The following is a 26,042-nucleotide window of genomic DNA, read 5'->3' as shown; positions in this document are numbered from 1 at the left end:
TATAAGTAATCGGTCACATACTTGGGAACACATGTGGTGTTTTATTTTCATTTGGAAAGGCCTCACAGTAAACTTCCCTGAATATTATTATAGTCACTGGAGGTTTATGTTATCAGGGTTGTTTGCTGTAAAAAAAAAAAAACAAAAAAAAAACATTCAAATAATTTCTCCAAACAGGATTAAAAAGAAACAATTCTTAAATAGGAGAATGTGCATAGCTAGGCATAAACTTCTCCCCAAATTAATGATGGCTGTAAAACCACAGTACGCAATGAGATTATTATGGTTAGGTACATTCAGTAAATGCATTGCATAACATATAAAATCATACAGGTTTATTTGTTTATTAATTAGATCTGCGTGACAAACCATGGGTTTCCATAAAAGATAAAAAGAAAACAAAGGGCAATTTAGCACAATAAAAATGCAAGCTTGTATAAAAAGAAGAAAATTGGCCTCATTATTGACTGGGTAAGTCAGTCTATGGCATTTAATTGAAGAACTAGCAGATGTGGAAGTGTATCAGTGTAGAAATGAGTGTCATGTTTTAACCAATCATGCAAAATGCATTCGCAATATATAAAGGTGTTTTACTCTTAAAATTAATGTTTTTAAAGTTCAGGAGAGAAACTGGGCATCCTTCTGTTTTAGTAGGAGTTAATGAGTATATTTATGTGTTAGTGGCTGTAAAAATGAAAGTGTTATTGTAAGTGTAAATGTTATTTAATAACCATACTTAGTTGCAAACATTCAGAAGATAGAGTAGAAGTTTTAAATCCCATGCTACTAGCATAAGGCAGATTATTATGAAGTCCATAATAAATGTAGCTTCCAGGTTCAACACACCTCACCACACACACCAACTGATTCATCTTCCTCACTCAAAGCAGTTAACAACGGTGTTCTCTACATCTTTCATACTAGTAATAACACAAAAAGACACATGTCCATTTGGTTCAACCCCATTTTGTCTAAATGGAAAAAGAGGAAGGCAAAAAAAACCCCCCAAAAGCATCTAAAGCCTCTTCAATTTGCTTCAGAATGGCAATCAATTCCTTCCTGACTTCGAGAAGGCAATCAGACCAGTAAAGGAAAAAGCAGGGCCAGAGAAATTCAATTAAAAAATATTTCTGATGGAGAAATATATATATCTGATGGAGATGCAGATTTATATTTTTAACTTTGTATAAATAAAAAATATTTTTTAATTGAATTTCTCTGGTCCTGTGGATCTGTTTGAGTGCCGGTTGACCCGGCTTTTTCCTTTGCCGTACTGCTCCCTAAAGCTGGGGGTCTGGGGCTGGTGCACCCGGACCACATTCATTACTCGGTGAGTCATTAACATTTTATTCTGGAGCACCTTGTTCTCTTCTAACTACCAAAATCAGACCAGTACCTGGGTCAACTTAGTACCAAAATAAACCTGTATTTTCCCACTTGCTAAAAAGCCACCCAACACCATATTGAAGCTAGCTACCATTCTCTTTAATCATTCCATGAATTGTCAAGGTTACAGGAAAGATATAAGAAGGACGATATAACAGTCAAAATACTCTATGAAGCAGCAAAGGGAGCTGTGAAATACAGGGCTATGAATAGGGCTCTTGGTCAGATGCAGAGGTTTATTCACTATCTGTAGTTTTAGAGGCGTGGGAGTAAAGGTGGCCATGCACGCACAGATATCATATGAAACAAAGGTTTGTACAATATTCAGTGTGTGTATAATGGGAGACGAGGCGACCGATATGAGAAAAATGTCTTGTATATTTGTTGTCTCGTCAATTGGCTAAGACAGAAATTTTGTATGGAGTGCCTGAACAGCGGCCAAGGCTTACTGCTGAATCATCAAATAGAGATAGAATTCTATTGTTCCTACCTGCATATCTGACAAATCAGATTGTACGGTTTGTAGTGGAAATTAACAATCTTTCCTGTGTCCAATGGTTTGGCTGAAAGTAAACAAAATAAATGCAAAGGCCAGTTTAGACTTGTCTGTGTCTCTAATGTTAGAAATTGGTGTTAATGATACTTTCATAAGATTCCCCAAACACCTTGCATCAGATGATCATTTGCATCAATACCATTCTCAAGTCTCCTGAAGAAGGACTAAAAAAGTATTTCAATAGAGTTTGAAATATGAACAAAAGAATGGTTCAGACTTTTAAGTGTAAAGCATAAGCAAGTATACAATTCCATATCACATCAGTTGTATATCTATCTATCTATCTATCTATCTATCTATCTCTCTATCTCTCTATCTATCTATCTATATATCATTGCTGTGAGCAGGCAAGTTAAACTGAAGATTTACCTGAGTGGCCAAATATCCCAAAATCAAACAACATTTGGCATTGTCTGCATTGAAGTATAAAAACATGCAGAAGATTGTCAAGAAAATATGGCCAATGATGGTTAGAAATAATAAAATGATGCATGAATAAATGAACTCCTACTGGTTTATAGGCAGTTGATTTTGGGTTGAGTCATTTAGTACAGCAGCAAAGGGTCTGTGTGTCTAGTAACTCATGGAAACAAATGCATTTCTTCCTTTCAAAAAGTTGACCAGTAAAATCTACTTTTGGTAGACATGTTGTGAAATATCTCAATACCTTTGAAGGTTAAACCAATGTTCCATAGACATTTTGAATGGTGTTCCCATATACACAGTGTGCTCCATCTGTAGGTCTAGGTTTAGAGTGCTTAGAACAACCTCTATTTTATGAATGCCAGACAATTCCATGCAGTCAGGAAGTCTGACTGCTGGCTTTTTTTTTTTTTAGACATTGTTGCCCCTTTCAATGATCACACTTGTGGCAGCAGGCATACCTAAGGGGTCTATTTATTAAACCTCACATTTTTCTGGTCATGTTTTTAAAGGGGAAAAACTGTACATTTAAAAAAATGATTTATTATGCTCTGAAGCTGCTAAAGATTTTGATCCAAAAATACTCTAGATAAAACGGTCATTTAAAAGTCAGTGGCGGGTGGTCCCTTTAACTTTTGGAACATGTTTTTTGCCTTCATGGTTGTCGAAAGTTTGGGGCTTTTAACATTGGGTTTCGTTCAATAATCTGAATCGTATGTTATTTTTGAATTGAAAGTTGAAAAACTTGACTTATGTCGTTTTTTCACTTCAATTTTTTTTTAGAATAATTATTGATAAATTAAGGGGATTCAGATTTTGGGAATTTTTCTTTAATTATAGTGAAAAAAAGTCAAGATTTAGTAAATACCCCCTTAGGCTTTATCTATCTTAAATAAAAATTATACACAATTACTTTCCCCATTTTTCACTGGTCTGGATATTTTGAACACATTCTTCTTAGTATGTTAAAAACATTTAATACTTTTTTTTTGGAGACCTATTTATCAAAATACAAATTAGTGAACTTTTGATTTTTTTATTTGAATATATTTATTGTTAAAATCTCGAAAATGTTATCCTTTATTACGTAAAAAACTCAACAGCACAATGACATTCTATCCATCATTTTCTACCACCTTTTAAAAAAATTGCTTGAAGTTTTCTTGGATAACTCTCACCGACTTTTAGATGCTAATTTTTACATTCAAGTTTTAAATCTCTAAATTTTGGGGTCTGGAAACCATTATTTGAATTTGTTATCGCAAAATAATTTGAATTGCAGTTAAAAAAAAACAAATATGAATCTCAATAAATTGGCCCCTGAAAAGATGTTATGTAGCATTATTTATTAAAAATATATTCTAATATCTAATAAAATATGAGATTTTAAAAACGTAACAGTTTAGGAGCGAAACTGTCTCTTTTCGCTATGCAGAAAAAAATTCCAAACCGTGGAAACATTTGTAAAATGGTGAAATTTTGCCAAGTGAATTGTGTCAATGGGCATTTTTCTGGCTCCAAATGCATTAGTTGGTGGCCTTGCATTCTCATGTTTTTGTCCTACACGAACACCTTTTTGGAGTGAAACAATATGCATGGCAAAATTCTAGTGTAAATTCATGAATATTTTCATCTGTTGCTATTCCTGTATTATAATATTATTCCTTTTCTTAAGGTATGAGAGAACATTGATTATATGGGGTTATATGTCCTTTTTATATTAGGTTCACTTCAACTTGATTCCAAAATCACACGCAAATAGTCATATCTGTTGTACATCTTTGAAAAGTTTTTTGGAGGCTGCTTTCCTTTGTGTTAACAAGGGCATTAAATTGTTGTTCTGTAAACTCTGCAAAGACCCTTAGCAAATTAATGACGGTATTTTGTAAGGCTGGCTTTTAACTATGTATTGCAGCTCCTTTTATACTCTTGTCATTATTTCAAACAAAATTGTATACAGGATTAAAAACAAAAGAGAACACAAACAGCTTCCTAACTCCGATGATAAATACATCGGGCAAGATACCAAAACAGAGAAACATTCAGGAAATAATTTGCCAGAAAATTCATCTTCATCAAAATAAACAAAGGCAAACATGGAAGAAATTTTGTTCTTAACAAGGGATGGCATGAAAAGGTGAAGAAACAGCAAGTTGGGAAAATTGCTTAAAACATGAAAACAATACTTAAATTGAATGTCAGCAATGACAAAAACAAAAACCTACAATATGCCAGCTGGGTCTATCTGATTTTACAAAGGTTATGCAATATGGATAAAGAAGGCTGCAAATGAAATGCTCTATTACTTGAGTAATGAATGTAAGCTGTTAAGAAGGTTGCAGTTGATGAATGATAAAACTAAACAAAGATATAACTGAATAGTGCCCAAATCAAGCAAAGAATCAATGGCAAATATATATATATATTTAAATATAATTGCCCTGGTGCATGGTGAAAACTTGATTTATATGTTTACAGGTTAACCAGCATGGATTGTGAGGTTTGCTGGAGGTTACAGGTCAACAGCAGCTTCAGGGATGTAGCATGACCACCCCTTAACTAAAGTAAATCAATTATTAATCATTGGAAGATCTACCGGTAATTTTATTGAGGAACATTTCTTTTTTTTGTGGTTTGGATTAAGGCTTGGTTGCTTTGAAGCCATCATCACCTATTTTCTGTGTAAAAAACAAGTTCACCACCCTTTTATAAAAATAATTTGTCATGCTATACAACCGGAAAAATCTAGAACATAATTGTAAGGAGCGGTTTCGGTTATGAGTTGGTGTTAGCTACATTAAAGCATGATGCCCACTGTATCCTGTAGCCATAACATAGGCTTCCACAGGGGCAACAAATCAGTTTACTTTTCTGATCTTTGCAACAAAACATTAACAATGTACCTAATATGTATGACTGCATTTAAGGAATAATTTATTTTAATTTATTAAAAAAAGAGCATTCCAAGCTCCTAGCAGTCTCCATGAGCAAAAGTGGGCAGGAACACAGGCTAATTGCATAGAGAAGAGTCATCAGAAGTTCAGGGGGAGTATTTATTAAAGAAAAAAAAAGTGTTCATAGCCCACTAATAAGAAGCATTTAGCAAACACTAAAGGGCATATTTATCAAGGGTTGAATTTATAGTTTATTGGGAGTTTATGAAAACTCCCATAAACTTGAAATTCAAAAAAAATTACCAATCGAAATTTAGAAACATTTTTAATAAATTTGGTTGAATAAGATTGACCTGCAAACTCGAATCGAATTAGATTCGAGTTTTTTCACCAAAAAGTCCACGAAAAAAATGACTCCAAATTCATTGTAGGAGGTCCCCCATAGATGGCGAATAGTCAAATTTGAATTCTCAAAGGGATAGTACATGACAAATTTTGAACTTCTAATTTTTTTTAAACTCTAATCGAATTTGGACTATTTCCTAGTTGAATTACACTAAACTAAACTCGAAATTTGAATTTTCAATTTGACCCTTGATAAATCTGTCCCTAATTCTGCCCTAACTTCCCTCTATCTGTAAAATATGCATGATATCCCACAGCCCGCTTTCAAGTTAGAAAAATCATGTCAAATGCTGTTTTTTCCCCCCACGACTTATACACGAACAAACAGAAAGCATAATCATCTTGAGTTTCACAGATAAATCAAGATGATGCTTTTGTTTGGAAATTGGGTGTTTGATGTAAAGACATTTTGGGGTCATTTCAGTGATTAATTTCTTTCAAGAATGTTTATCTCTACGTCAATATACAAATAGCACCATAGAAGTAAGACTTTTCTGTATTGCTCAAGTGGAGACTTTTAACTCTATGGATTGACAAAAAAGCCCCTGTGTTTTCAAGTAAGATTTGCCCATTTTGTCAATTTTTTTATTAGTAAAAAGCAAGGGTGCAACTTCCTTACACTTAAGTGGTTATGAAAAACATTATTTTTTTCTTTCTTCAATACACATTGGGACATTTTACAAACCACAAAAACAATATTTTTGTCTATGAAGCAGGTATGCAAATTTTTTTTCACAAAATGAAAAATATTGTTTAATCCGATATTCAAAAGAAATTTGACAGGTTATTCTTTTTCTAAGACATATGAAAATTGTAGAAAACGACAACAGAATGATAAAGTCTTTTACATATATTTATGTTTAAATGAAATTTTAATAGGACATATATAATGTATTGGGCTTTTTTCTGTTAGCTTAAGGCACTAAAGAAGGCTTTATGGTTTTTTAGTTCAGGCTGTTGTGGTAAGTAAAAAAAAAAAAAAAGTGGGAGAATTCCTCTTGATCCTCAGTTGGTTGAAATCATATTTGTTAACACCACATTATGCAGATCATATAATCATGCATGGGTGACTTTATTCATTCTACTGTATTTCTCCCTATAGTCAATCATATACTTGCTAGTACTCATTCTGACACCTTTCTATTACATGTTAAAACCTTGAAGTAACTAAATAATTTTAAATTTGCTAAAGACAGCTCCCTTTGACTTTCACATTAGAGGTTTTTGTTGTTTTTAAACTTAATAAATAGCGAAAAAATGTTGTTTTAAGCCCATTCTTCATATGCAAGATTTTTAGCACTAAAAAGATTGAATTGTGGGAAAAAAAAGTAATGTTAATAAATTAGCTCCTTAACATATTTTGGTAAACTTGCTCCCAGATACTACAGTACTTTTCCCCCACACTGGTTTTTACTTGGAATGTAACAAATGTGACAGATGTTCTTGCCAGACTATGTTATGCAATTTTCTCTTCTAATTGCTTTCAAACAGTTGCAGAAATGAATGCTCTCTATTTATAATATTCTTTATCCTGAGTCAGAAAGCCTATTAACTGGCAAACAATCAAACATTTAGGGGCAGAATTATCAAGGGTTGAATTTCAAAGTGCAAAAAACTTGATTAGACCATTGAATAGGTTAGTTTGACATTCGAAGTCGAAGGATTTTTAAAATCATACGATGAAATCGTTTGAATCGAAACGATTCAAACGATTTAATCATACGATCGTACGATTTTACCAAAAATCCTTAGATTTCTCAAAACTTGCCCAAACACTCAAGATAGTTTATAGGAGGTCCCCCATAGGCTAAACAGCAATTCGTCAGGTTTAAGATGGTGAAGTGTCGAAGTCAAACTTTTTTAAAGAGACAGTACTTCGTGCTTCGAAGTCAAAGTTTTTTACTTTAAATTGAAGTCGAATTTGGCCTATTCGATGGTCGAAGTATCCAAAAATTACTTCCAAATTCAAAGTTTTTGAAATTCGAATATTCACTTAGACTCTTATTAAAACTTTCAATAGTTTTTATTTCTATCTTTTCGTCAGATAAACATGTAATTGTGTTTATGGGAAATGAAAAGTATATTTATAGTATAGACAATATGTCTTTATTTTATATAAAAAAAAAAACTAAGGGGCCCATTTTTTTTTCTATCAAGTGAAAAAAAAAATATGAAAGCCTTTCATGCCAAACTTCACCAAGTAAAAGTTCTTGAGATGCTGTAGAAGTCAATCGGAGGAGCATTAATCCTGTTGACTCAGAATGTTAAGAGTTTTTTCAGACCTAAAGCCCATGGTTCCCATTGTAGACTGTGCTATATACTGTTTATGGTGGAGTGTTTATTGGGCCTGCAAACTTGTGTGCAACTTAACCACCTGCACCAATACTAATGCTCTTGATACTGGAGGATGCAAATTGTGCAACATTTATAAGCACAGACTTGCAACTAGGCAATTTTTTACCTTTTTGCTTTTTTACCTAGAATTCTGAAAAAAAAAACCTGAATTATGGGAAAACTACACAAAAATTTTTGCACTTGGCCTTCAATTGCAACACTAACACATGATCAAATGCATTGTCTTGCAACTTTTGTTCGTTGCACGTATTGCATTCGTATTGTATTCTGGATTTTTCCCATAAAAACTGCAAGCTCATGACCTCCACCCTGCATTGGAGGATATCACTGGCCAATATAGTTTTTGGGTGTGAAAAGACTACTCTGGGTGGAACATGGGAGGGAATTCTAGAAAAAGGGTTCAACTCTGGGTGCTGAGCAGTAAATTAAATTCTTGTTAAAATAGGATTTCAAGCTGTTTTTGGTGAGTACTTGGAAATAAGTTTAGAGGTGTATGGTGGAACAGAGTTTTCAGTGTCAGGGTCAGGGTCATTAATTTAAATTTCATTCTGAAAGGTAGCAAAAGTCAGTTTATGCAGAGAGAGTGGTATAGCAGAGGAAGAGTAATTGCTGAGGTGTATGGGCCTGGCAGCTGTATTTATTAAAGAATGAAGAGGTAACAGTCTCTGGAGAAGAAGGTCAATTAATAGAGAGCTACAGTTGTCAATAAGTGACATGACGTGAGAGTGAATCAGAATTTTGGAGGCATTGATTGTATACAAGGAGTGAAGGAGAGTCAGACTAAATTATAATGCCAAAGTACCTCTGGGAGGCATAAATAATAGTGGAAATATTAGTCCCCTAATAGATATTTCTGAGATGTTATGGTTGTTGGATAGGGAAAAAAAGACAGGTTTAATTTAAGTTAGCACTGGGGTATTTAAGTAGAAATGGCAAACAAACAAACCCAAGTTAAGAGAGTTGGTTTAGCCAAAGGAGTAACATACAGAAAGTATAATATTAATGGATCTAGGAAAGAGCTTTAAGTTAAGGATGAGTCTCCATTGAAGGTGACACTGAAAAAGTGTCACGTTAACCAGAATATAAGGACTGAAGTAGGAAAGGGTGATCAACACTGTTAAAGGCTGCTAAAAGATTAAGGAGTATTAGTAATGAGAAGTGTTTTGGCTTTAGCAGATAAAAAGATCAATGCAAAAGCAAATTGTGTGGCAATACCTAGATTGTAGGGGTCAAGCAAGTCATGATCAGAGAGAAACCAGTTCAGTCAGTTGTGTGCTACAGTATGTGTGTGAGTAGTTTAGATACAAAGGGAGCAGAAAGAGCACAGAAATTATCAAGGCTCGAGTGATTAAGAGAAGTCCTCTGCAGTCACAGGGTAGAAAGGGAAGAGAAGAAAATGATGAGTGTTGCAGGAGGGAAGTGGAAAGCTTGGTGGATGTTGTTTCTAATACGTCAATTTTTGAAGTGCTCATCGATATCGCAAGCAGTTACTAAAATGCATGGAGGGGTGGGTTAGGGGGGTATATATACCATCATCAAAACATGATCTATTGCAGAACGGTGGCTTATATGTTCATGTACTAAAGTATTTTTTTCCCCCAACTACAATAATTTCCCAAGCTGCTGTCAGTGCAAGTCAAGTGGTTTTGAAATGAATCCTCATTATGGATGTTAAAATATGATCACCATTTAGTATACCCAACCAAACCATTTAAAGTGGCTGCTCACCTTCAAACACTTTTTCCAGTTCAGTTGGTTTCAGATAGTTCATCACTCTTTAAATGTTAGAAACTGATAAATTTAGTTGATACATTTCTTATCTTTGTCCCTGCTGAGCAGAATCCCTGAGTTTCATTAAAGTCAGCTGTTAGAATTGATACAATAGCTGCCAGAATGTAACACTAGAGACATGAACATTAAACATAAATTTTGGGAGAATGGTAAAAAATAATAAATGGAAAGCAATTGAAAAAAAGTCTTTGTTTATGGTGAGCAATCTGAAAACAACTGAACTGTAATATGCGCTATGACTTTTCAAAAGCAAAATCACAGCACCATCCAAATCTTGTTAAATAATAAAAGCCTTTATTGGATTCCTGGCTCAAATCTCGATTTGTTCGAGATTTGAGCCAGGAATCCAATAAAGGCTTTTATTATTTAACAAGATTTGGAAGGTGCTGTGATTTTGCTATTGATATATTCAGCCAGTTGGAGTGGACAACTCTGCACGTGTACCTGTTTGTCAAAGTATGGTTTGGGTGAGTGCTGACCAATTGTTCCAGTTTCACTATGACTTTTCAAATAAATACAATGGAGAACCAAACACAACCTGTGGCAAATGCCTGAGGGCAGAGACTCAGGCAGATTGTTGCCCTGCAACAAATCTCCTTTTCTTTGGGGCAACTAATCTCCCCAAACTGCCTTCCCGCCGGCTAGAATGTAAATCGCCAGTGAGATGGCACTTGGAGTGATTCGATTTCCGAAGTCGCCCGAAGTTGCCTTTGGAAAATGAAGCACTCTGAGTGCCATCCAGCAGGCAATTTAGATTCTAGCCAGTGGGAGGCAGTTCAGGGAGATTAGTTGCCCCGAAGAAGAGATTTGTCACTGGGCAACTAATCTCCCTGAATCTGAGTGTGTGTCTCTGCCCTTATACTGTATAAATAAATGCAACATTTACCTTGTATACATAGGGCACCAAGTATTCATTGTATATGAAAGGAAAAAAGTTTTTTTTTTAAAACAATAATTATTCTGTTGTTTCTTTTAAAAAATGAATGGATCCAATTTCCTTTAGACTGAAAATTTTAATTAAAGGAAACCCTTTTCTAATTCTTAAATCTAATGCTAAATGAGCATGACTTTTCGTACTTTTTGCCAGAAAATATATTTAGCCCCATATTGCAGATAAATTACATGCCATTGCTTACTGGTGTTTTTTACCAGAAGAGTCTCCATAGACCCCTTTCAGTATTTCACACAGAGTAATAATTGTTTATTGATCTAAATGTTGGCAATGAATCACTTGTTCTTTAATACGGTGTAGAACGTGATTCGGGGGCAATAACAGCTTTTTTTTTTTTTGTGTGGCATAAGCTCTATGAAATATGTGTTTAGTCTTTTATTAGTTTTACAATATCTTCTACAATACGCTATTAGAAAGCAATTAGATTAGATGATTCACTGAAGTCAGGCAAAGGAAAGAATGCATTTTTACGGCTAATATAATGTTTCCTTTTGTGATGTACAAATGCATACAGAATTGTTGAAATAATCTGTTCTAATGAGCTCATCCATTTTTATTGACAATTCCAGAAGTCCCGTTAGCATAAAAGAGAAGTATCTACGTAGGGGGTGCGGGAGGGTATATATTATAGGTCTTTTTAGTGGTAAACATTTGCAAAAAACTGTCATTTACTTTCATGTGTATTACAGTAAATAACATAGCATAGAGCAGTGATCCCCAACCAGTAGCTTGTGAGTAACATGTTGCTCTCCAACCCCTTGGATGTTACTCTCAGTAGCCTCAATGCAGGTGCTTATTTTTTAATTTCAGGTTTGGAAGCAAGTTTTAATTGCATAAAAATGAAGTATAGTGCCAAGTAGAGCCTCTTGTAGGCTGCCAGTTCACATAGGGGCTACCAAACAGCCAATCACGGCCCTTCTTTGGCACACCAAGGGACTTTTTAAAGCTTGTGTTGCTCCTCAACTCTTTTTACATTTGGATGTGGCTCACGGGTAAAAAAGGTTGGGGACCCCTGGCGTAGAGTATGAAAAAAGACATATGTTGATGAAGTTATGTCCAAATAAAATAGAAACTCAGATCAAATCTGCTCGAGTTTTTTGCGCTTATTTATTATTACATTTTGCTGAAAATTTGCTTTGCGGGGAAAAATCTGATTTTCACAATTTTTTCGGACTTTGCACCTTAAAAAAAAAAAATCAGATTTTTGCACGAAACCCAGCGCACATCAAAAAATAATTCGAACTTCTCCCATTGACTTATATGCAACCTCAACAGGTCTGGTCTGAGATGATGGATTTTACGATTCAGACTTTTCCATCCTCGGGATTTAATAAATTCTGAAGAATTCCAGAATACACTGACAGGCAAGTTAACGGCTATTATAGAATCAAAACCGTAAGAAAAAATAATGCATTGCAATTACAAATAGCATTATAATCATTCCCCAAAGCCTAGGAAAGATTAATGCCTTTAAGAGGGGCTTGGATGATTTCTAGGACAAGCATAATATCAAAGGCTATTGTGATACTAAAATCTATAGTTAGGGGCATATTTATCAAGGGTCAATTTTCGAATTGAAAAAACATCAAAATTTGGATTTCAAAAGATCAACCGAAATCCATTTTCAATCATATATGTAAATATTCGGCCAAATTCGAATCATACGAATTGAAGGAATAGCGATCAAATACGATTCGATGTTTTTCCCAAAAATTTTCAAAGTCCACCAATTGACTCCAAATAGGTTCTAGGAGTCCATAGGCTAAAACAGCAATTCGGCAAGTTCGAATGGTCGAAGTTGAATTTTTTAAAGAGACAGTACATGATGAATTTTGATTTTTTTTTTAAATCAAATTTGGACTATTCCCTAGTCGAAGTACACAAAAAATAGCTCGAAAATCGAATTTTTTCATTCAAATATTCACCTCGACCTTTGATAAATCTGCCCCTTAGTGTATGAGTGTATATATAGTTTATGTGAGTGTATTGAGGGGTCAGTGTGTGTATGTATTTTCAACCAAATGTAACTATATAAGTATGTGCTCTGTGATATATGCACAGTACATTTAGGGGCAAATTTATCAAGGGACAAAGTGAAAATTCAAAGTAAAGATTTTTTAATTTCGAGCTATTTTTGTGTACTTCGACTAGGGAATAGTCCAAATTCGTTTCGAATTTTAAAAAAAATTGAAAATTCCAATATTAAACTTTATCATGTACTGTCTCTTTAAAACTTCGACTTCAAATTATTTGCCATCTAAAACCTGCCGAATTGCTGTTTTAGCCTATGGGGGACCTCCTAGAACCTATTTGGAGTCGATTGGTGGACTTTGAAAAATCTAAATTTTTTTTAACTACTTCGAATTGAATATGATCGAATTCGATCTTACTTAGATTCAAATGATCAAATACAGCCTATTCACCCTCAAAAAAAAAAACTTTGATTTCTTTAATAAATTTCGGTTGGTCTTATTTTATTCGAATTTCGATGTTATGGGAGTACAAAAAAAATTACTTCGGAATTATACCCTTGATAAATCTGCCTCTTAATTTTCATTGTACCACCCTAATTATTCACTATATAATATATAGCTATGCAGAAAGATACATACCCTAGATTTGAACTGGTAATTTGATAAACTGATTCCGAAATAATTGCTGTCAACTTTTTTATGACCTTTCTTTTTTATTCCCTTTTTCCCCTCTAGCTTTAATTTACTATAGTACAATTTAGTACATTTCTTTACTGTGTCATTCTCAGTTGGGAACAATATGTTGGCAACTCTTAAATCATTTCTTAGTGAGGCCTCCCAGTAATTAATTACACCCTCATAAATATTCATTAATATTCATTAAATTTTCATTAATTCACTCTGCTGTCATTGCCATAGGAACGTAGTTATGGAGTATATAACTAAAATGCAGTATAGGGACTCAAACATGATTTACAGTGTTGGCAGAGATCAAGTGTTCAATGCAAGTACTGAGCGGGTTACCACAGATATGAGGGATCATTATGATAACTAATCTTACAGTTTGTCTGTCTTAAGAAGATCATTTATTATTTATACGTTATATATATACTGTATGCAATTAGTAATATCACTATGGGAACAGACAGCTGTCATGCTGTTATTCTTTTACAAATGAGTGAAGATAACAGCAAAGTTCATATTTGGATAACTGACAAATGTGGCTCCATACTGAAAACCACTTGTAGGTTCTGATGATGGCCTTCAGCTAAGAGAATATTTAGAGGGATTGGCTGCTCTAAATTAGTGACTGAAGAACAATTTGTCAATCCTTATGTTGTTTCCTAGCTATAGATTGAGCGATTTTTTTTTTTAATTAAAATTTACAGCCTGAAGAATGGGCATTGATAACGGCTAATATACATATCCCCGGAGGCAAAGGTTAGGGAGATGAATGCTTGTCCTACTCAACTTTTTTAGAGGTATGAGGGTGCATTTTGCCTTCCTTACCCACATGTTTCAGAGTAGGGTGGACTCCAAGTGAGCACAATCTCCATCACACAAACACAGTTTTAGGTTTACAGGGAACTACATTTATCAAATTCAGAATTTTGTCAGAATTGATCCCATTTTCTGAAATATACGCTGTCCAAATGCGCACAGGCTATTTCCCATTATTTATTAATACATTGTCCCATAAAATTCGAGTTCGGGAAAAAACTCGACACAATCGTGAAAATCTAGATTTTTTTTTATATTCAGATGAATATGATCAACCTGCAAACTCTTATCGAATTCAAATAGAATTCGAATTGAATTCGATTCTAGTTATTTAAAAAAAAAAAAAAAAATTGATTTTCAAAAGTCCACCAAATGATTCCAAATTGGTTGTAGGAGGTCCCCCACAGGCTAAAACACCAATTCGAATTGAAATTCTAATAAAAAAAAACAAAAAACAACTGAAATTTATTTTAAAAATTGAAAAAATTGAAGAAAGTTTTTATGCAGGTGAATAGGCTGTATTCGATTGTTTGAATTGAAGTATGATCAAATTCAATCAAATTATTTATTTTATTTTTTTTTTTAAAAAAACAACTTTGACATATTTGTTTTTTCCTTGAATTGAATCTCGTCCATGAGTTTTCACGTGATAAGCCATGAGATAACTTTTTCTCACTTAACTGAATCTGGTCCCCAGTGTCTTTCTGTTTTTATTATATTGTTATGAGCCAGACAAAATATCTGGACACAAAACTAAGAAAATCCCAACTAAACTCTAATTAGAATTACTGTATTAGATATCATTTATGAAGACCCTAAACAGAAGTGCAAGGGGTGCAAGACCTGGCTAGCAAAGGGCAAGGGGCAAATTCAGGGTGCTGCTGTCAATCTCCAAATTAGGGAATGGGTTAGTACAGGAGCAGGGATGCCTATGTCCCTATGGCCTGCCTCCCCCTCGTGAATACAGTGCTGCTAAAAGCAGGCAGTGCTGGATCACTGGCGATGGCTGCAGATTTCTGTAGAAATTCAGATGTGGTGGAAAGTAGGGTTATAATTGCAACAATGTGGTAGATGTAAGAAATATGGATGCTGTATCAACCTGAAGTAATAATAAAATGTTCTTTATTTGGTTAGTAACTTAGTGGATGACCTGGTGTTGGTGCTCACCACTGCACATTTGCATATCCACACACAACTCCCTACAATACTTTTTATTTTCATGTCTATTTCTCACAGAACTGTGATAAGTGCAACACCATTCTCTCTCTCTGTTTTAAAAAATATACATTGCTCTGCTAAATGCGTCACAGACACGAAGTAGGAGGCCAAGTATGAAAACTTCTGGATGCTAACAATAGATCTTTTCATATTAGAGACGTCTAAGTCAAGATGTCAGCTATGCTAGATATAGCTGAAGGGAGTACAAAAGCAGCTCACTGTAGAGCATGATTAAGAACCAGCAGTTATAATAAGATGCTGTTTTTTCATAACTTTTCACACTTCAGGACTAAACAAGGAAACACATTAGAACCATTGTATTGAAGTAGACTACCATTTTGGAGATGTTTTATGTGATGCCAGCTTGTGTATCTTAAAAAAGGTACACAGTGAGATGAAAACTTTATCAGTGTGACTCCTTTGACTTTGACTTAAACTCCTACTTTTCTTCAATCCCATTCTATTTCAGATTTTTTGGGGGATTTAAGACACCAGTTGAGGTACCTTACTTGTTCTATACCCCTGTACAGAACTCAGATACAGTACAGATGTCAGAACTCACCCTGGTGGTCTAGTGGGGGTGCGACAGTGAAGCCCGTTGCACTCTTGCCAGGGACACCCGCTGTATCCTTCTTCTTCTGCGACGTTCTTCTGAATGCGCACACTTCCAGGTTCGCGCCACAAGGCTATTTCCAGATTTATCATCAGTGGTGCAAAATCAAAATATTTAAAGGGTTCTTCGTGTAGTTTTCATTGCCCAACGTAAAGGTCTATTCATTAGTTCCTGTGTGTGATTATCTGTATTTATTTATGTTTGACCCTGCCTGTTCTTGCCCAAGTCCCATCTGCTGCCTGTCTGACAAACTGCCTGTGTTTTGACCATTCTCTCGGACATTCTCAGTACACAGAGGCCCAATCAGCCCACTAAATACAGACTTTCTATGGCACCTTATATCAGCCCATCTGGCATTTGCCAGAACCCACTGCTCTCGGATCCTACTAACTTCTGGTATTTTGACCCGGCCTGTGACCCAATTACTCTTCTGACTCCTGTTTTGTACTGCGCTGCCCGTTTGGTATATTGACCCAGCTTGTGACTTCAATTATGCTACCATCTCCTGTTATTGTACTACTCTGCTCATCTGGTATATTGGCCGGGCCTGTGACGCTGACTACATTCCTTGTTCTCCAATTCAGCAAAACGTGCAGTTCCCTTGCATGCCCAGAACTCTCTCCTTGGTCCTTTCATATTAAGACCTGGCAGCACCCGAGTAGCAGAGGGCTCTTCCCAAAATGAAAGGTGGTTGCGAAAGGTTTATTCTGGGATACCAATCGAAACAACAGATATGTGCAAACATCGTCATATCAGCTATAATTCTGAGAATATCCAGCACAGCAAATAAACATGAGATAGTTCACTAGAAGGTTTACCCCCTACTAATCTTAAATCTGGTTTACACCATTCAACATCCCTCATTTGCTCTATAGCTTATCTGATAGTGGTAAAATTTGCTATTTTTCCCCATTAAGACCATGCCAAATACCTCATGCTTGCTTTAATCTTAACTCTCTCTGTTTCTATAATTTGTTTCACACTGCCACAAGGATAAACTATAATTCTACCAAATTTCTACCCATTAACACTACTGAGTCTCTTGAAAAATGCTCCTATAGGCTGAAAACTCAGTAAAGGATAAAAAAGTTAAAATTATTTTTTTTTCTTGATTGCTAGCATACTGTATTTACATGATTCTGAAAAACTTTGGGTCAAGGAAAACACTGGACTATTAAAAATACACATCTCATTGAGTTCTACAGTTTTTAGTTGCCGCATTCTTGCATTCAAATTTTTGAGGTTTATTTTAATTGATACATCTCAAATATTCATGTTTGGAAAGACTGAATTTTAAAAAAAAAAAAATTTAGAGATTACAATTTTACTGTGATCTTCTTGAATTACGGGGGAAAGCGACGGAGGGGAGGGAAGGTTGAGTGACTGAGGGGAGAGAGTGACAGAGGGGTGGGTGACAGAGGGAAGGAAGGAGAGTAAGACTGAGGGGTGAGAACAAGGACTAGGGGTAGGCAGATGACAATTTTAGAGGTAGCTGTCCAGCGCCCCCCTATCATCGTGCACAAGATAGCTGCCTCTTTTGCCTACCGCTAGTTCCAGCCCTGTCAGGAACAAATGTAACTTGACACTGATATACACAAACTGATTATTTTGGGATCTATTTGCAAAAGAACCCCTCGGTATTTTTATACCACACCAAACAGAAGGCATGAGATCTTTTAGTTTTAGACATTCTAGTTATCTCAAAACAATGGTCTGAGTAGGAAAATGATTAGAAAATATCATTTCAATACAGCAAAGTGTTTTTGAACTTGAAGGTTAGATACAGACATCTGTATTCTAATAGCTAGGCTCCAAGTGGGTTGGGATCATAAACTAATCTAATAGTGCTGCATGTTCTCATTACTATTACATTTTGGATAAACTCTAGCTATGATGTTTATCCCAAGTTGTAGTAATTTGACATTCAGAAAAAAATCCATAGCATTGTGGGACATTTGAATTCGCATTTGCCTGATGCTTCTTTATAGCTGATTTGATTAGCCCCGGAGATAGGGGTGCTGCACACAAGGAGTCGGAAGGCTTTGATTCTCCCACTTAAAATCAAGATAGATAATTCAAGCCTCATTCTTTATTACTTTATTATCTGCCAAACCAGCAAATTGAGAACTGTTATGAAGCTTGGACATGTTTTATGAAGGCTATAATATTAAGTCAAGATGTTAACCTTTTCTCTGAATTATTGTTACCTTTGTTTCAATGTATAAAGTCAAAGATCCTTAAACAAAAAACACTTATGTTTTGAATGCTATTCCACAGGATAAAATGACATTTTATATAAAGGGTACATTCATGTTACCTTTTGAGAAGCTTCTGGAACTTAAGAAATGGCCTCAGTTCTTTGCAACAGATGATTGGTTTCACTTTGTCTATTGCCTTCAATTTTAAGTTTGAAGAGTATAATTAAAACACAGGGTTATAGAAAGGTAAATATTAGGTGATGTTTAACTAGAATAAAAATATAAAACTCAGCAAAATGGGCTTAATTCTAAAATTATACAGGAAATAGTGTAATGGTTAGAAATAAAATCTCCCTTTCAAGATGCCAGTGCAGAGCAATTGGTGCAGCCATTCGGGTGACATTGCAATCAATATAGTCATACATATGATTATTGGGAGAAGCTGCAATGTTAATGAGATTACCAATACCATCAAGGTCTCTTCCATGCATTTTCTAAGACATGAAAGATTCCATAAATGCTTATGAGAATCCACATTAATCTATATAAAATATCAAGGCATATATAATTGTAAAGCCTTCTGGAACATAAATAACGGTCCAAGGATCGCTGGGGGGAGGAGGTTGGGGGTCTACGTGGGGTAGGAGGTAGAAGTTTTTTTATTTAAGGGTTGAATTCTCCTCAATATCCATGCTGGAGGTTGGTGCCAACTAACCATACTCTGAATAGGTCAACATCTTCTTAGATGTTAATTTAATTGTTGGTGCACTGTTCTCCTATTTGAGCTATTCTTTTAGGGTACACCTACTAACATTGTCTCTTTATAAATTGGGACATTTCTGGCCATATATTCTATGCTCTGCATTCTTGCATCAGGCCACAGGATATGCTGTGTCACACTGTGAACACGGAGATAAGAATGCATTAAAGGTATGGGATCTGTTATCCAGAATGCTTGGGACCTGGGGTTTTCTGGATAATGGATATTTAAGTAATTTGGATCTTCATAGCTTAAATCTACTAGAAAATCATGTAAACATTGAAGGAAAACTATACCCCTCAAACTATGTAGGTCTCTATAAAAATATATTGCATAAAACAGCTCATATGTAAAACCCTGCTTCAGGTAAATAAACCATTTTTTTTTATAATAATACACTTTTTAGTAGTATGTGCCATTGGGTAATCATAAATAGAAAACTGCAATTTTAAAAAATAAGGGCAGCCCTCTGGGATTATGTAATTCACCAAAATGTGTAAATAGATCAGCGCCTATGAGAAAAGAAAAACAGAAAACCAAAATAGTGCAGTATGTTTGGATTTTTGGATGGCACCCAGTGTTTAAAAACCTCTTTATAAGGTGTGCTTCCCCTTTAAATCTTCCACTGCTGTTGAAAGCATGCAAAAGAAAGATCCCTTTGCATCCAAGTAGTTGTATCCATCATGTGGCTAAAGTGCCTACTTACAAGCCAAAATTAAGATATATTGCCCGTAGAATTAGCAGATCCTTCCTCTCCTTTTAGCTCAGTTCCACAAATCCCAATATGGAAAGATATAAATCCAAAATAGTATAACACCATTTAATAAAAATATACTTTAAAAACAAGCTTGCACTCACATTTGTTTTGAAGTAAAATCACATATCAACATCTGTGTTGCACAGGCTATTGCAGCTTCTATGGAGGGGCCCTGCCGGCGTGTGTAGGTCACATGAGCCAATTAACAGACAGTTGTGTCTTTTGCTTCCACACTTCTTCCTGTTACAGTTAGAGCTGCAGTATTTCTGGTCAGGTGATCTCTGAGGCAGCACACAGACCATCACAAAATGGGGGTTTAAGGCAAGAGATGTAAAAGGGCAATATTTACTAAAATATATATTCCAGTTTGATAAGATTCTTTAATATTCCACTTAATGTGATATATCTGTTGCTCAGGCATTCATTTTGGGGTATAGTTTTCCTTTAAATAAATCCAATAGTTCTTGTTTTGCTACTGCTTTATTACAACACAAAAAAAAAGAAATCGTTTATAATTTTTTTTTTATTATTTTGATAAAATTGAGTCTATCTTATGGGAGAAGGCCTTTCTGTAATTCAGAGCTTTCTGAATAAAGGGTTGCCGGATTACACATTCCACACCTGTGTTATTATTGCACAATGTTGTCCCAAATGTCCTGCCCCAAAATGCATTAAAAGGGTGGTTCATCCTCAAGTTACATTTTAGTATGATATAAAATGATTAATTCTAAGCAACTGGCCTTCATTTTTTCTTTTTTATAGTTTTTGAATTATTTGCCTTCTTCTTCTGACTCTTTCTGGCTTTCAAATGAGGGTCATTGACCCCATCTAAAAAACAAATGCTCTGTAAGGCTACAAATTTACAGTTATTGCTGCTTTTTATTACCCAAGTTTAGATTCAGGCCTCTCCTATTCATATCCCAGACTCTTATTCAAATCAATCATGTTAGCTAAGGTCATTTGGACCCTAGCAACCAGAAAGGAGGTCAAAGTCTTCTCATTTTGGGGAGGGGTATAATTTTATGCCAGTGGCATATGTACAGATCCTATTTATGCGCAAAAAGAACTTAAAACTATAATGTAGGTCTTTAGAAACAATTTCAAGCTCACGTCTAACAGGAATTGAAATAAGTGACTGCTAGAGTTATGGTTTAATGAGCACAGAAAATGTAACCACAGGCAACCTACAAGAGAAATCTATGACACCATGCACACAAGCTAAGATGTTCAATAAAACAAAGTTAGGCCAAATGATGCCAGAAGGGCTTTTATCTTGTAAACCTGAGCACAATTATAATCATATTTACTGGCATGAAGCTTTAGATTCCCTAGACTACCAATAATACAGTGGCATACATTCAAAGCACCACAATCCCACCACCCCTGCAATAAGACATCAGAGGGCGCCAGGATGCACCCGTAGGTCCCTGACCTCATTTAAAAGCCCCAACCCTACCCCTGCCCATCCCAAACTGCCACCCACTGCAAATTAGCAAGTAGGCAGGTGTTATATAATGTTTGAATATTGACATGGCTGCCCCCTTGCACCCTGGGCCTTCTGTGCTATATGGTATTTATGCCACTGCTATAATGATCTAACAGCATATTTTCAAGTTTCTCTCATTTTTTAGAAGTGATAGATTTGTAGAATTAAATGTTTAAAATCTGTAGTGTAAGAAAATCTATTCAAAAGCAAATATAAGCATCAGTTCTGTTAACAATATGAAAGGCAACAGCAAATAAAATGGGGCATATTTTAGCAGTGGGATAGCGGTATGGTAGAGACTAGAAGAGATGGTGCCTATAGTAACGATAATAGTCTCTGGAAAGGGAGTGTGACTGTGGGATAGCAGGTATAGTAGGGAGAGATGGTGCCTATAGTAACAGTGGATAATAGTCTCTGGGAAGGGAGTGTGACTGTGGGATAACAGGTATAGTAGGGAGAGATGGTGTCTATAGTAACAGTGGATAATAGTCTCTGGGAAGGGAGTGTGACTGTGGGATAGCAGGTATAGTAGGGAGAGATGGTGCCTATAGTAACAGTGGATAAATAGTCTCTGGGAAGGGAGTGTGACTGTGGGATAGCAGGTATAGTAGGGAGAGATGGTGTCTATAGTAACAGTGGATAATAGTCTCTGGGAAGGGAGTGTGACTGTGGGATAGCAGGTATAGTAGGGAGAGATGGTGTCTATAGTAACAGTGGATAATAGTCTCTCTCTGGGAAGGGAGTGTGACTGTGGGATAGCAGGTATAGTAGGGAGAGATGGTGCCTATAGTAACAGTGGATAATAGTCTCTGGGAAGGGAGTGTGACTGTGGGATAGCAGGAATAGTAGGGAGAGATTGTGCCTATAGTAACAGTGGATAATAGTCTCTGGGAAGGGAGTGTGACTGTGGGATAGCAGGTATAGTAGGGAGAGATGGTGTCTATAGTAACAGTGGATAATAGTCTCTGGGAAGGGAGTGTGACTGTGGGATAGCAGGTATAGTAGGAGAGATGGTGTCTATAGTAACAGTGGATAATAGTCTCTGGGAAGGGAGTGTGACTGTGGGATAGCAGGTATAGTAGGGAGAGATGGTGCTATAGTAACAGTGGATAATAGTCTCTGGGAAGGGAGTGTGACTGTGGGATAGCAGGTATAGTAGGAGAGATGGTGCCTATAGTAACAGTGGGATAATAGTCTCTGGGAAGGGAGTGTGACTGTGGGATAGCAGGTATAGTAGGGAGAGATGGTGCCTATAGTAACAGTGGATAATAGTCTCTGGGAAGGGAGTGTGACTGTGGGATAGCAGGATAGTAGGGAGAGATTGGTGCCTATAGTAACAGTGGATAATAGTCTCTGGGAAGGGAGTGTGACTGTGGGATAGCAGGTATAGTAGGGAGAGATGGTGTCTATAGTAACAGTGGATAATAGTCTCTGGGAAGGGAGTGTGACTGTGGGATAGCAGGTATAGTAGGGAGAGATGGTGTCTATAGTAACAGTGGATAATAGTCTCTGGGAAGGGAGTGTGACTGTGGGATAGCAGGTATAGTAGGGAGAGATGGTGCCTATAGTAACAGTGGATAATAGTCTCTGGGAAGGGAGTGTGACTGTGGGATAGCAGGTATAGTAGGGAGAGATGGTGCCTATAGTAACAGTGGGATAATAGTCTCTGGGAAGGGAGTGTGACTGTGGGATAGCAGGTATAGTAGGGAGAGATGGTGCCTATAGTAACAGTGGGATAATAGTCTCTGGGAAGGGAGTGTGACTGTGGGATAGCAGGTATAGTAGGGAGAGATGGTGTCTATAGTAACAGTGGATAATAGTCTCTGGGAAGGGAGTGTGACTGTGGGATAGCAGGTATAGTAGGGAGAGATGGTGTCTATAGTAACAGTGGATAATAGTCTCTGGAAGGGAGTGTGACTGTGGGATAGCAGGTATAGTAGGGAGAGATGGTGTCTATAGTAACAGTGGATAATAGTCTCTGGGAAGGGAGTGTGACTGTGGGATAGCAGGTATAGTAGGGAGAGATGGTGCCTATAGTAACAGTGGATAATAGTCTCTGGGAAGGGAGTGTGACTGTGGGATAGCAGGTATAGTAGGGAGAGATGGTGCCTATAGTAACAGTGGATAATAGTCTCTGGGAAGGGAGTGTGACTGTGGGATAGCAGGTATAGTAGGGAGAGATGGTGTCTATAGTAACAGTGGATAATAGTCTCTGGGAAGGGAGTGTGACTGTGGGATAGCAGGTATAGTAGGGAGAGATGGTGCCTATAGTAACAGTGGATAATAGTCTCTGGGAAGGGAGTGTGACTGTGGGATAGCAGGTATAGTAGGGAGAGATGGTGCCTATAGTAACAGTGGATAATAGTCTCTGGGAAGGGAGTGTGACTGTGGGATAGCAGGTATAGTAGGGAGAGATGGTGCCTATAGTAACAGTGGATAATAGTCTCTGGGAAGGGAGTGTGACTGTGGGATAGCAGGTATAGTAGGGAGAGATGGTGCCTATAGTAACAGTGGATAATAGTCTCTGGGAAGGGAGTGTGACTGTGGGATAGCAGGTATAGTAGGGAGAGATGGTGCCTATAGTAACAGTGGATAATAGTCTCTGGGAAGGGAGTGTGACTGTGGGATAGGCAGGTATAGTAGGGAGAGATGGTGCCTATAGTAACAGTGGATAATAGTCTCTGGGAAGGGAGTGTGACTGTGGGATAGCAGGTATAGTAGGGAGAGATGGTGGCCTATAGTAACAGTGGATAATAGTCTCTGGGAAGGGAGTGTGACTGTGGGATAGCAGGTATAGTAGGGAGAGATGGTGTCTATAGTAACAGTGGATAATAGTCTCTGGGAAGGGAGTGTGACTGTGGGATAGCAGGTATAGTAGGGAGAGATGGTGTCTATAGTAACAGTGGATAATAGTCTCTGGGAAGGGAGTGTGACTGTGGGATAGCAGGTATAGTAGGGAGAGATGGTGTCTATAGTAACAGTGGATAATAGTCTCTGGGAAGGGAGTGTGACTGTGGGATAGCAAGGTATAGTAGGGAGAGATGGTGTCCTATAGTAACAGTGGATAATAGTCTCTGGGAAGGGAGTGTGACTGTGGGATAGCAGGTATAGTAGGGAGAGATGGTGCCTATAGTAACAGTGGATAATAGTCTCTGGGAAGGGAGTGTGACTGTGGGATAGCAGGTATAGTAGGGAGAGATGGTGTCTATAGTAACAGTGGATAATAGTCTCTGGGAAGGGAGTGTGACTGTGGGATAGCAGGTATAGTAGGGAGAGATGGTGCCTATAGTAACAGTGGATAATAGTCTCTGGGAAGGGAGTGTGACTGTGGGATAGCAGGTATAGTAGGGAGAGATGTGCCTATAGTAACAGTGGATAATAGTCTCTGGGAAGGGAGTGTGACTGTGGGATAGCAGGTATAGTAGGGAGAGATGGTGTCCTATAGTAACAGTGATAATAGTCTCTGGGAAGGGAGTGTGAACTGTGGGATAGCAGGTATAGTAGGGAGAGATGGTGCTATAGTAACAGTGGATAATAGTCTCTGGGAAGGGAGTGTGACTGTGGGATAGCAGGTATAGTAGGGAGAGATGGTGTCTATAGTAACAGTGGATAATAGTCTCTGGGAAGGGAGTGTGACTGTGGGATAGCAGGTATAGTAGGGAGAGATGGTGTCCTATAGTAACAGTGGATAATAGTCTCTGGGAAGGGAGTGTGACTGTGGATAGCAGGTATAGTAGGGAGAGATGTACCTATAGTAACAGTGGATAATAGTCTCTGGGAAGGGAGTGTGACTGTGGGATAGCAGGTATAGTAGGGAGAGATGGTGTCTATAGTAACAAGTGGATAATAGTCTCTGGGAAGGGAGTGTGACTGTGGGATAGCAGGTATAGTAGGGAGAGATGGTGTCTATAGTAACAGTGGATAATAGTCTCTGGGAAGGGAGTGTAACTGTGGGATAGCAGGTATAGTAGGGAGAGATGTACCTATAGTAACAGTGGATAATAGTCTCTGGGAAGGGAGTGTGACTGTGGGATAGCAGGTATAGTAGGGAGAGATGTACCTATAGTAACAGTGGATAATAGTCTCTGGGAAGGGAGTGTGACTGTGGGATAGCAGGTATAGTAGGGAGAGATGGTGTCTATAGTAACAGTGGATAATAGTCTCTGGGAAGGGAAATGGCTGGTGGGAGAGGATTGTGGCTATGGAATATGAGCTGTATAAGATTTACATGAAGTCTCTATGAAGGGATTATATAAATGAACAGTATTTATTGGAAGTGCAGGAGGACAGTAGTGAAGAATTTATGATATTTATGTCCCACAACCAATTAATATGGAGGAAAACTCTTTTCAGGACTAGTATACTCACTTACAAAAGAGCCAGAAAGCTTTATTTGTGACCAAGGCAATGAAGCTGTGGTGCAACTATTCCTCCCAGTACAGCCTGTTGCTGACTCAGCTGTTCATTGCAGTGACGAATTACACAGAACATAAAAAGCAGGTTAAAAAAACAAACAAAAAAAAAAACAAACAACCCACCCACCCACTGCCCCAGAACAACTGGTCGCCCTTTTCATCCTAAACTGTCACCTCGGCGCAGCGCTACCAAGTAGAAGAGACGCTATAAATACAGCCGTGTAGGTACGTCACAGGACAACCCTCAGCTGAGTGATAGGCGGAAGCGAACGTCAATCATTTCTACCAATTACGTTTCCCCGCAGCTGGACACGTGACGGCGCGGGCCTATTATACAAGCGCTGAACTGGGTTAACTTGT

The 26,042-nt window shown here is 37.1% G+C and overlaps 1 long non-coding RNA gene across 2 annotated transcripts; it reads right to left on the bottom strand.

The window, feature by feature from the left end:
• On the bottom strand, positions 1-25,972 carry LOC121400397. 2 transcript variants are annotated; one of them, XR_005965714.1, is made up of 3 exons: positions 25,810-25,972; positions 1,877-1,949; positions 1-125 (listed from the first exon to the last, which is right to left on the bottom strand). It is a non-coding gene; the product is annotated as an uncharacterized LOC121400397 (long non-coding RNA). The 2 variants fall into 2 exon arrangements; XR_005965713.1 differs by lacking the exon at positions 25,810-25,972 and adding an exon at positions 25,668-25,803.
• Positions 25,973-26,042: the final 70 nt, after the last annotated feature.

Source organism: Xenopus laevis, chromosome 2S (assembly GCF_017654675.1).
Source record: "Xenopus laevis strain J_2021 chromosome 2S, Xenopus_laevis_v10.1, whole genome shotgun sequence".
NCBI classification, from domain to species: domain Eukaryota; kingdom Metazoa; phylum Chordata; class Amphibia; order Anura; family Pipidae; genus Xenopus; species Xenopus laevis.
Note: the sequence above shows the minus strand (reverse complement) of the source record. Positions and strands in the feature narration are given on the sequence as shown.